This window comes from Megalobrama amblycephala, linkage group LG2 (genome assembly GCF_018812025.1).
Source record: "Megalobrama amblycephala isolate DHTTF-2021 linkage group LG2, ASM1881202v1, whole genome shotgun sequence".
Lineage (NCBI taxonomy): Eukaryota > Metazoa > Chordata > Actinopteri > Cypriniformes > Xenocyprididae > Megalobrama > Megalobrama amblycephala.
The window spans coordinates 4,164,282-4,174,698 of record NC_063045.1 but is presented as its reverse complement, the minus strand read 5'-3'; positions in this window follow the sequence as shown (position 1 = coordinate 4,174,698).

The following is a 10,417-nucleotide window of genomic DNA, read 5'->3' as shown; positions in this document are numbered from 1 at the left end:
GGTAACTCTACAATAAGGTTCATTAGTTAAACATACGTTAATGTATTAACTAACATGAAATAACAATGAGCAAAACATTTGTTACTGTATTTACTAATCTTTGTTAACTTTAGTTAATGAAAATACAGTTGCTCATGTCATTTCACAGTGCATTACCTAATGTTAACAAGATTTTAATAATGTACTAGTGAATGTTGAAATTACATTAACATTTACAAAGATTAATAAATGCTGTATAAGTGCAGTTCATTATTAGTTCATGTTAACTAATGTAGTTAACTAATGAACCTTATTGTAAAGTGTTACCAGATTAATATATATAAATCATCATTTATTGGCTACTTTCAATTGGGAGGAGTCTGTCCTGAACCCTAAATTATTATACTTGTGAAAATATTGTGAAATGTTGTTTTTAAAAAATATATTTATGATTTTTTTTTTTTTAAGAAAAAAAAAATTATATTTAAATATTAAATATTTAAAATATTTAAGTAAAAAAAAAAAAATTATTTTATATTTTATTTTTAAATCATGAACCTTTATGTAAAAAATGTGTCCCTCATGTTCACGTCACTACTGAAACAGTGTGTGTTTGAGTCATTGAGACTGATTTTAACACACTTCAGGAGATATTCCTGTGTTCCTCCTCTCACAGCCTCTCTTTCACAGCAGATCATCATTCTGAGTTAAATGTGTTCAGAAGCCTGAAAATCTGTGTGGAGTTTAATGAACGTCACTAACAAACACCTTTTTCTGCAATTAAGCAAACTTTTTTGAGTGTTATTCCATTAAATGTAGTTTTTGTGTGTGTTTAACTGTTCAGATCTGTGCTAGATAACCATGTGCTGATCATCATCTTTGAGCGGCTCAAAAGTGTTTGAAATTGTCACGACTGAAACATGTCATAATTGTTCTGGTAGTGACAGAAGTGACACATAATCATTTATTTGGGGGAAATAAACTACATACAGTTCATAAAACTTTTCATACAGTTATGCACATCATTAGTGTTTTAATATGTTTTAGTATGAGAGTTAAATTGTGTCATGTGATGCGGTCACTACCGACACATTACTGTCACTACTGAAACTGTGCATCACGACCGAATCATGGGATGATTTGTCAGAAATAAAGTATATTGAATGATCAGCTCAGATGTTATTATAGTGTTTGATTCAATGTTTATTCAAACTAATCAATCCTTCATCAGTATGAGTAAAACTTTTTTTAAAAATAGCAACAAATATATTTACAAGTAAGATGTGAACAAAATCTCAACAGGTCAATGTAACTCTTCTTATTAAATGATTTATTATTCTGTTTCGGTAGTGACAAATGTAGGGAGAGGAAAAATATTCCAAAACTTTCTGAAAATACAATATGAGAATTAACTGCACAGTTACTAGAAATGTGTAGCTTGGATATTATACAATTTGGATACGTACAAAATTTGTGGGGGAAAAAAATGTTTTTCAAGACGTTTCCAACTCTGACTTTGAACCAATTCTGTAGAATGGCTCGTAAACACACATATTTTCTACAAACACACACAGTAAACATGTCCAAACCTGACAGACACATCTGAAGTACTTCCAACAGAGATATATATATATATATGTACATGCACTTCTGTGACAGCGCTTTCATTTTTCTGCTTTCATCATTTTAAATTCCATATTTTAAAAAAGAGGGAAGAAACAAAACAGTAAACTTGGTTAATGTTTTTAATATTTAACAATGTTTTTGATACTGCCCGCACTGACACTATTGTAAGAGAGCTGAACTGAGCTGGGCGATGACATCACTGTTTACTCCAGAGCTGCTGTAGAGATAAATTAACTAAATGAATAACTAATGTTTCTTACAACAGAATTAATCAATACTGAATTTACTTAAGGTGGACAATCACACCATTTCCTTTAAGAGCTGCTGTGCAGCCAAAATTATGTACCAGTTATCACTGTGAAGCTGCTTTGACACAATCTGCATTGTAAAAAGAGCAATATAAATAAAGGTGACTTGACTTGATAAGACTAATTAGATGAAAAGAAAAAAAAAAGGCAAACTACAGCTACAGGTTTTATTAAAACAATGCATAAAAAACAAAAAGCTGAAAGGAAAAAGCAAACATTGACTACAACATAATCAGTTATTAATATTTGGTTGGTTCTCTCCTGTTTTTGCATGTGTTTATAATTTCCTTGTATGACAGTCTGGACAAAAATTATGTCGCACAATTTGACATGTTTCATTTCATTGCGCTATCAAAACTAAAACAATGAATTCCAAGCCCAATTACACAATATGACTACAAAATATTTAACACACTCTTAATAATATTCAGATAAAGTGAGTAGATGTCATTTTTCTTTTCTTAGGCTAGACATAACTTTTGGCCACTACTGTATATATATATATATATATACATATATGTGTGTGTGTGTGTTTGTGTGGATGAAATCTCAGTGAACGGCAGAGGGTTACTGTGGGTTAAGTGAGCACATAAGGCTAATTTCATAGATTTTTTGTTTGTGTTGGCTGAAGGGAACTTCCTCCTGCTAAAATCATATTTACAGACTGCAGCAGCTACTGAGTAACAGATTTCCACAAGCGTGTTTGTCAGTGGAAATCCAGGAAATCCTACGGGCCGACATGATACGTGCAGCAGTCTCTCTCACACACACACACACACACACACACACACACACACACACACAGACACACACAGACGCTCAGACGAGCCCCCCCCTCTGTGGTGCCGTGTGTTTAGTGTTCAGAGAGCGGCCTTTGATAGTCAAGCACACCTGTATTTTCAGGTAGAGACTTCCTCCCTGCACACGCCCCTCTGCTTTGATTGTTAAAGAGCCCTGGCGCCAACACACACACACACACACACACACACACACACACACAATAAACATCATATCTAGGCAAGCGGTTTTCCAGGTTCCCACAGAATCTTGTTGCCACAGATCACACACACAAACACAGACCGAGAGAAACAACAGTGAGATGTGTATGTATCTATATAATGTTTGTTTAGTGACGTAAAGCTTTACTTTAAGCTTGAAGCCAATGAAGCGCCTTAAATCTTGAGACAGACAGAGAAAGAGCGGGAGCGGAAAATGACTTAAAATCATTTAGAAACATTAGTGTGAAGGAGTTTTCCATTTCCCATTTTAATTTAACTGTTTTATTTCATTCAATTCCAGACATTTGTAATTATCAAGTTCAGCGTATATAGCGTAAATTTAAAGAATGCAAACATTATATTAGTTGTCTTTAACTAGTAATAATAAGTGCATTGCATCAAAAGATTTCAATATTAGTACATTGTAGTTAATGACACTTATATAAAGTTGGTCCTGAGAATATGCTTTTCACTCGTGTACAGCTGAATAAATGTGTGAAAAACGAAGGGTGCTGAACATATTTACATTACATTGACTGCATGTATCATTTTGACAGTTTCCTTCTATAATGCTTCTAATGAGCTGGCGTTGTATGTCAGTAAAGCTACCTTAATCTGTATCTGAGACACACACACACACACACACACACACACACACACACACACATATATATATAGCATGTCATGTGTAGGGCAGCAAAATTCAGTTTAAAATGTTGAAGCTTCAGAAGTTGAGAAACAGAGACAGTGAGTGAGTTTGCGCTAATCTGTAGGCTCGAATGGTGTGAAATACAACTAGAGGATTTTTCAGTTCAGTTTCTTCGTTTTCTTTCTGTGAATTTATTCAACATTTGGACAAACTGGACTGTTTAAGAGTTGATTTACAACAATAAAGTCAATTGGAAACAGATGTAGAAGAATCCTTCTGTAGAATAAGAATGACATGCAGTTTACCCACACAAAATATGTATGTAAATTCAAAACGAATAATTTCAGCATGAAGCAAATTATTGACAATTAAGATTTCTGTCACAATTACACAGCCCTAAGTTTTCAGAGTTTTCTGATGAGAAATTATTGCGATGATACAGCGTATGTTTGTCTGACTTTCAGCCATTTTTTGCAGCCGGTTCAAACAGGTGTGATCGACAAGTTTCCAACAACCGATTCAAGTGCAATTACATTTATATTGTGCATTAAAAATGTGTCAAAGCACACTTTAATGTAATTTAGGACATGTGACAGATTTTTGGTTTTTGAGAAATGCGTTTTTAAATGTGAAAAGTTGACCATGAAAAATTTGGAAAGCCTAGCCCTATAACCTCACACAACATCCGATGTCCGGTAAATACACAGTGCACATTCTGCTTTACGTAGCTTTCATTTTGAAGATACCAGAGAGAAATCTCATGACAAGTGCTCAGAGGAGACGCATGTTAACACAGGCGTGAGGACTGGAGGTTACGAAACACTGCATGTTGTTCTCTGCTGCCATCTACTGGTCAAAGGGAAACATTGAGTTCATACTTAAACATCTGCAAAAGTGCCACTACATGTGTGACAGGAATCATACTTAATATCTTTTGGTCTTTGTTTGCTGTGGTGTGTATGCAGTCTTCTACTATTTATACATCTTTACAAATCATTAATTATCTGTTCACGTTTTGAAAACAAATCCATTTTTTTTTTCAAGAAAATACTTATCAAAACAATGTAATATAAACAGTCTGAACAGTGTTCCCTTACAGTAATCAAACTGACCCCTGTACACTATTGACCCCTATTATTATTATTTTTTTAGACGTGTCACAATGTGGTTATAAGAACACTCTTAATCCACAAGGCAAACTCACGAAAACGTTGGAGAAAAGAACCACGTAAAAAATACTGATGACCCAGAACAAAGAGCTGAACTGAAATACACAGAGGAGCTAATGAGTTCATTAATAGGACAACAGGTGAACGGAGTCATTAACCAGGGGAACAAACTGGCGCATACATAGTAACTAGGTCAACTTAAAGGGATAGTTCACCCAAAAATGAAAATTAACCCATAATTTACTCACCCTCAAGCCATCCTAGGTTTATATGACTTTCTTCTTTCAAACGAACACAATCAGAGTTATTTTAATAAATATCCTGACTCTTCTAAGCTTTATAATAGTAGTGAATGCTACCAATTTTTTATTTTTTTTTAAATGATCCATATCACTCATAGTGTCACAGACACGCCAGGCTCTACCATCACCCAACCACAGCCCATCCGTCATCACCGGAGTATGAATCACGCACACCTGCAGCCCATCAGCAGCAGCACAAAAGGCACACGCTCTCGATGGCACATGGTCTTACCTTAATGCTCACCTCAAGGACTCCTTCCAAGATACTTACCTGTCTCCAGCATGTTCCCAAGTCTCCTTCGTTGTTCCTCGTCTCGTGTGAGTTCCTCAGTGTCTTCTCAGCTCCGGTCCATCACCAGCCTGCGATATCTGCAAGAAGTATCACTCCAGTATCCATATCTGCCACCGGTCATATCTGCCCGCACTTACCTGCACTCCGTATCAGCTCCTGTTTGTTCAATAAACTATATTACCTGCGTTCGCACACACATCACCTAGAGCGAGAGCAGGAGCACGATCATCAACGCGCCTCGTCCGGGATACGGAGGCCGAGAGATTTTTCAACAATGTCACACCAAAGGCACGTGTTTTTGGTTGTGAGGGAAAGATTACCTTTTTCAGCTTTCCAAAGAACCCAGCGTTAAGGGAACAGTGGATGTGGATTGGAGTAATGGAGTTGTGCACGTTTTTTTGTTTGTTCCCGGGATTTCGGTGATGAATACTTTGTAAACAAGTCCCAGTTCGGCGCTGGATTTGCAGATTGGGAGCGGTGAGTAAAGCTGCATCAGATGTCTGTGTTTTGTTGGCAATCGGCGCGCAAGTGCATATAATGTAAACAACACAAACACTTTTGTTCCCTTTGTATTTATAATGATGTCATGTCTCTATGCAAAAGCTGCACATGCTCCTGACTCTCTTTAGCTCCGCCCACGCCACTGACGGCAGGAACGCCTCCAGGAGCTCGGCTTTTTTTCGGAAAGACTCTTTGGATATACGAAGGATGCAGTACTACTCTACAGGTAATCAGGATTAACATGAGATTGGTGGAAACTGTGTGTTATGTACCCTTTAAACATTATGCACCGTTTAATAAGTTCATTAGTAGACATTAACAAGCACATTATCTCATATTTCTGTAACACTTCGGTAGTATAGGGAACACATATCAACTATTAATTATGGCTTTTCCCTCAATAAACTCCTAATTTTCTGCTTATTAACAGTTAGTAAGGTAGTTGTCAAGTTCAGGTATTGGTAGGATTAAGAATGTAGAATAACGTCATGCAGAATAAGGCATTAATATGTGTTTAATAAGTGCTAATAAACAGCCAATACTCTTGTAATATGCATGCTTATAAGCAACTAGTTAAAAGACCCTAAAATAAAGTGTTACTCATATTTCTAGATATGTGAATATATATTAACTAATGATCCATTAAGCATTATATAACATTTGTTAATGATTTATTAATGAAAGTTATTAAAAGTGTTACAAAAATGGTGAATGTCAAACTAAATGCCCTGTGAGTCACAACGTACTTCAATTAAAGGGATGGTTGACCCACAAATGATCATTGAGTCATCATTTACTCAAAACCTGAAGAAAGGAACACAAAAGAAGAGCGCTGTTTTTCGATTCCACGCATTCCCAATCATGTATATTGGTATTTTAAGTGCTGCCTGTTTGTTTCAAAGTCATCATGCATCTGTTCATCCATACGTCTCAATGCTGCCTGCCTGTGGTTGAAAATGGAAGAGACTGAAATCTCTACAGTCACACTCGTGACCAGCTCAGACGGAGGCAGACACATTTAGAGGTGCTTTCTAATAGATGGAAAACCCCAACGAAAGATATTACGGTCAATCTCCTCTGTATTTGAGGGGACGGTTCACCCCAAAATGATCTTCAATTGTTGTTTCAAACCTGTAGGACTTACTTTCTTAACAATAACATAAGAAAATGTTTTGATTGATTTGATTGAAGATGTTATTCTGTAAAAGCTGGTTTAAAACAATACTGTAAAAAAATAAATAAAATCAATATGCATATCATACTGATTTGACTTGTTTAATGAATCCTGATAAACCAGTTCAGTGTGCTGCTCTTGAACACTTAGAGTTTAATTCAGGTTGTGAAGTAAAACCCTCCCAGGCCTGTACAAAGACACACAAGTGAAAGCAATTCCAGAGCTTCTGTTCAGAGGAGGAACAAGAAACATCTACATATAATTATCTGCAAACGCTGCTATTATTCAAGGTAAGTCAGTGAATTAATGATACTGAGAGAGCTGCAATATTACATTTTTACCATAAACCGTATAGCAGAATACAATGCAATATTACTGCAATCTATGCAGTAAATAAGTGCTATTTGTGTTGTAAGCACAATGAAAAGCTACTGCAGTTACGATGCTTGTAAACTTTAGTAATTAAGTAACGCACTGGTCTCGACTGAACTGATAACTGTGGCTGTTTTCACCTGCCGCTGAACTACAGTTGTCATTGTGCTTCTCACATTGCTTTGAACTACAGCTGTTGTCATCGTGACAGGAGGTTTTCACACTGCACTTGTGGTGATGGAGGAAGGAGGAATGATAACTATTTTAAATTATCCTTTGATTAAGATAATAAATTGTGTCAAATGCTGAAAACATCCACATTTTCAAATAACATTTAAATTTCTCATATATCAGTGTATCACATGAGCTCACATTAGTCGTACCGAACAAGCATGACAGTATAGAAATAGGACACCTATTAATCCGCACCATTGCTACACATTATGTCATTAAAAATACTTGCTCCAGTTAATAATACAGGTCAATGACAATAATGCTTCAATAATAACTTTAATGCAGTAGACGTGATTCATCTGCTTGGCCAGCAGACGGCGGTAAAGTGAACCGAGCCTCGTTGCTTCAGCAAGCTTCGTGATACCATCAGTATCACAAGCGATATTATCTAGAACTTGACTGCAAAAACTTATCAACAATAAACTTGATTTGTACTTCAGTTACAAGATTTTTTATGAGATTGCAATTTAAACAAAGAAAGCTCAAAATAACCTGTGCAACAGAACACATTTAATGCAGATCTCACCAAACCAAAACCCTCGCTGAGCTTGTTTGTCTTTCACAAATTCCCAAGGCTGTCAGAAAAACATTATCTGAAACAGACCTAACAGTATATGTAATACAAGTGAACTTATAAAGTTTAGTGTTGTGAAAAAATGCACAATTTTTTATGAAATATATATTTTTCCAAAATGTGTTCAAAACCATACATTTAATTTTGTTTGTTGCAGTAGCAAACGCTTCCACTAGATTATTTTCCAGTGTGCTCTTTTTTGACCTCAAACAGAACAAGTGTGACTGTGGGCCATTTAACCTTTTTTTGTGTTATAGCAAGTGTATATAACAAGTGCCGAAACCTTTACCAAGTTTTGTACCATTCTGGTGAAGTAAAAAATTCGACAAAAAAAAAAAAAAAAAAAAATAATTCTTTAGCCATTCTAATAGCTGTAAGTAAACTTAAAACTATATGTCAACTAGCTTTCATTAGAGTATTAGTAGATTTTTAGGGTTAAGTTGACGTTGCAAAGTTAATTAGTCAGAACGTTGAAGAGCATCAAAATAAAGTCAGCAGATATTAAGCAGACAGTCCACTAATACTCTAATGACTGCCAGTTGACATGTAGTTGCAAAGATACATGTAGTTAGTAGAATGTCTGAAGTGAACCAGACCATACAGACCGTAGCCTATGGGCCTCATTTGTAAATACAGTGACAAGAAAAAGTATGTGAACCCCTTGCAGAATCTGTGAAAATGAGAATTATTTTAATAAAATAAGAGGGATAATAAAAAATGCATGTTATTTTTTGTTTAGTACTGTCCTGAGTAAGATATTATAAAGATGTTTGCATTTAGTTCACAAGACAAAACAATAGCTGAATTTATTAAAATAACCCCATTCATAAGTTTGTGAAGCATTGATTCTCAATACTGTGTGGTTACCTGATGATCCACGACTGTTTGTGTGTTTTGTGATGGTTGTTCATGAGTCTCTTGTTTGTCCTGAGCAGTTAAACTGAGCTCTGTTCTTCAGAAAAATCCTCCAGATCCTGCAGATTCATCAGTTTTCAAGCATTTTTACATATTTTCAAAACAAACAAACAAACAGTCGTGGATCATCAGGTAACCACACACAGTATTGAGAATCAATGGTTCACATACTTATGAATGGGGTTATTTTAATAAATTCTGCTATTGTTTTGTCTTGTGAACTAAATGCAAACATCTTAATAATATCTTACTCAGGACAGTACTAAACAAAAAATAACATGCATTTTTTATTATCCCTCTTATTTTATTAAAATAATTCTCATTTTCACAGATTCTGCAAGGGGTTCACATACTTTTTCATGCCACTGTATGTGAGTAAACTATCAGTAATTTGCGCATAAAATGGACCTTTCCAAAAACCCTCCTCTGGATTCACAAATGCTTCTTAAACATCATATTTGATAGTTAAATTGTAAATAAATAATTAAAAAATTATTTCATACCAACTAACATTTCATAAATTTTTTCACTAATTAACCTGCAAACTGCCATTGACTTACATTAACACATACTTTATGGAAAAGTTTCATAACCTTTTAAAGGAAGAAGAAAGACATAAATCACGTTGAGAAGCATGTGTGTGTGTGTGTGTGTGTGTGTGTGTGTGTGTGTGTGTGTGTGTGTGTGTGTGTACGTGTGTGTGTGTGTGTGTGTGTGTGTGTGTACGTGTGTGTGTGTGTACGTGTGTGTGTGTGTACGTGTGTGTGTGTGTGTGTGTGTGTGTGTGTGTGTGTACGTGTGTGTGTGTGTGTGTGTGTGTGTACGTGTGTGTGTGTGTGTGTGTGTGTATCTGAAATGAGAAGCAGCTGGAAACTCTGGCTGGACTGGTTCTGTTCCTCCAGCTGGACCAAACCTGTGGAACGGATCCACTCAGTACAGTTCAGACACCATGACATTATTCAATATATTCAAACAAAAGAAAGCAATGATGAGGGTAATTGCTATTATTACTATATTATTATGTTGTTGATGGGTGTCACTTTGACCCAAGTACTTTAGTGCATCACTTAAGATTTGAGTGACTTTAATAAAGTTACCTGTAACGAGACGGTCATATCACTGCATGATGAAAATACCCAGCGTTTGCATCACATTTGCACAATGTCTGCAAGAAATTCTAAAAATTTGGGAGGTTCACGATTAAAACAAGTGGAAAAACTCAAAATCCCAACGGATGACAAAAAAAAAGAGAAGAAGAATTAAACAGCTCATACTTTAGCACTAGAAAAAAAATAAAACAAACCCATGAAGATATTATGCAATC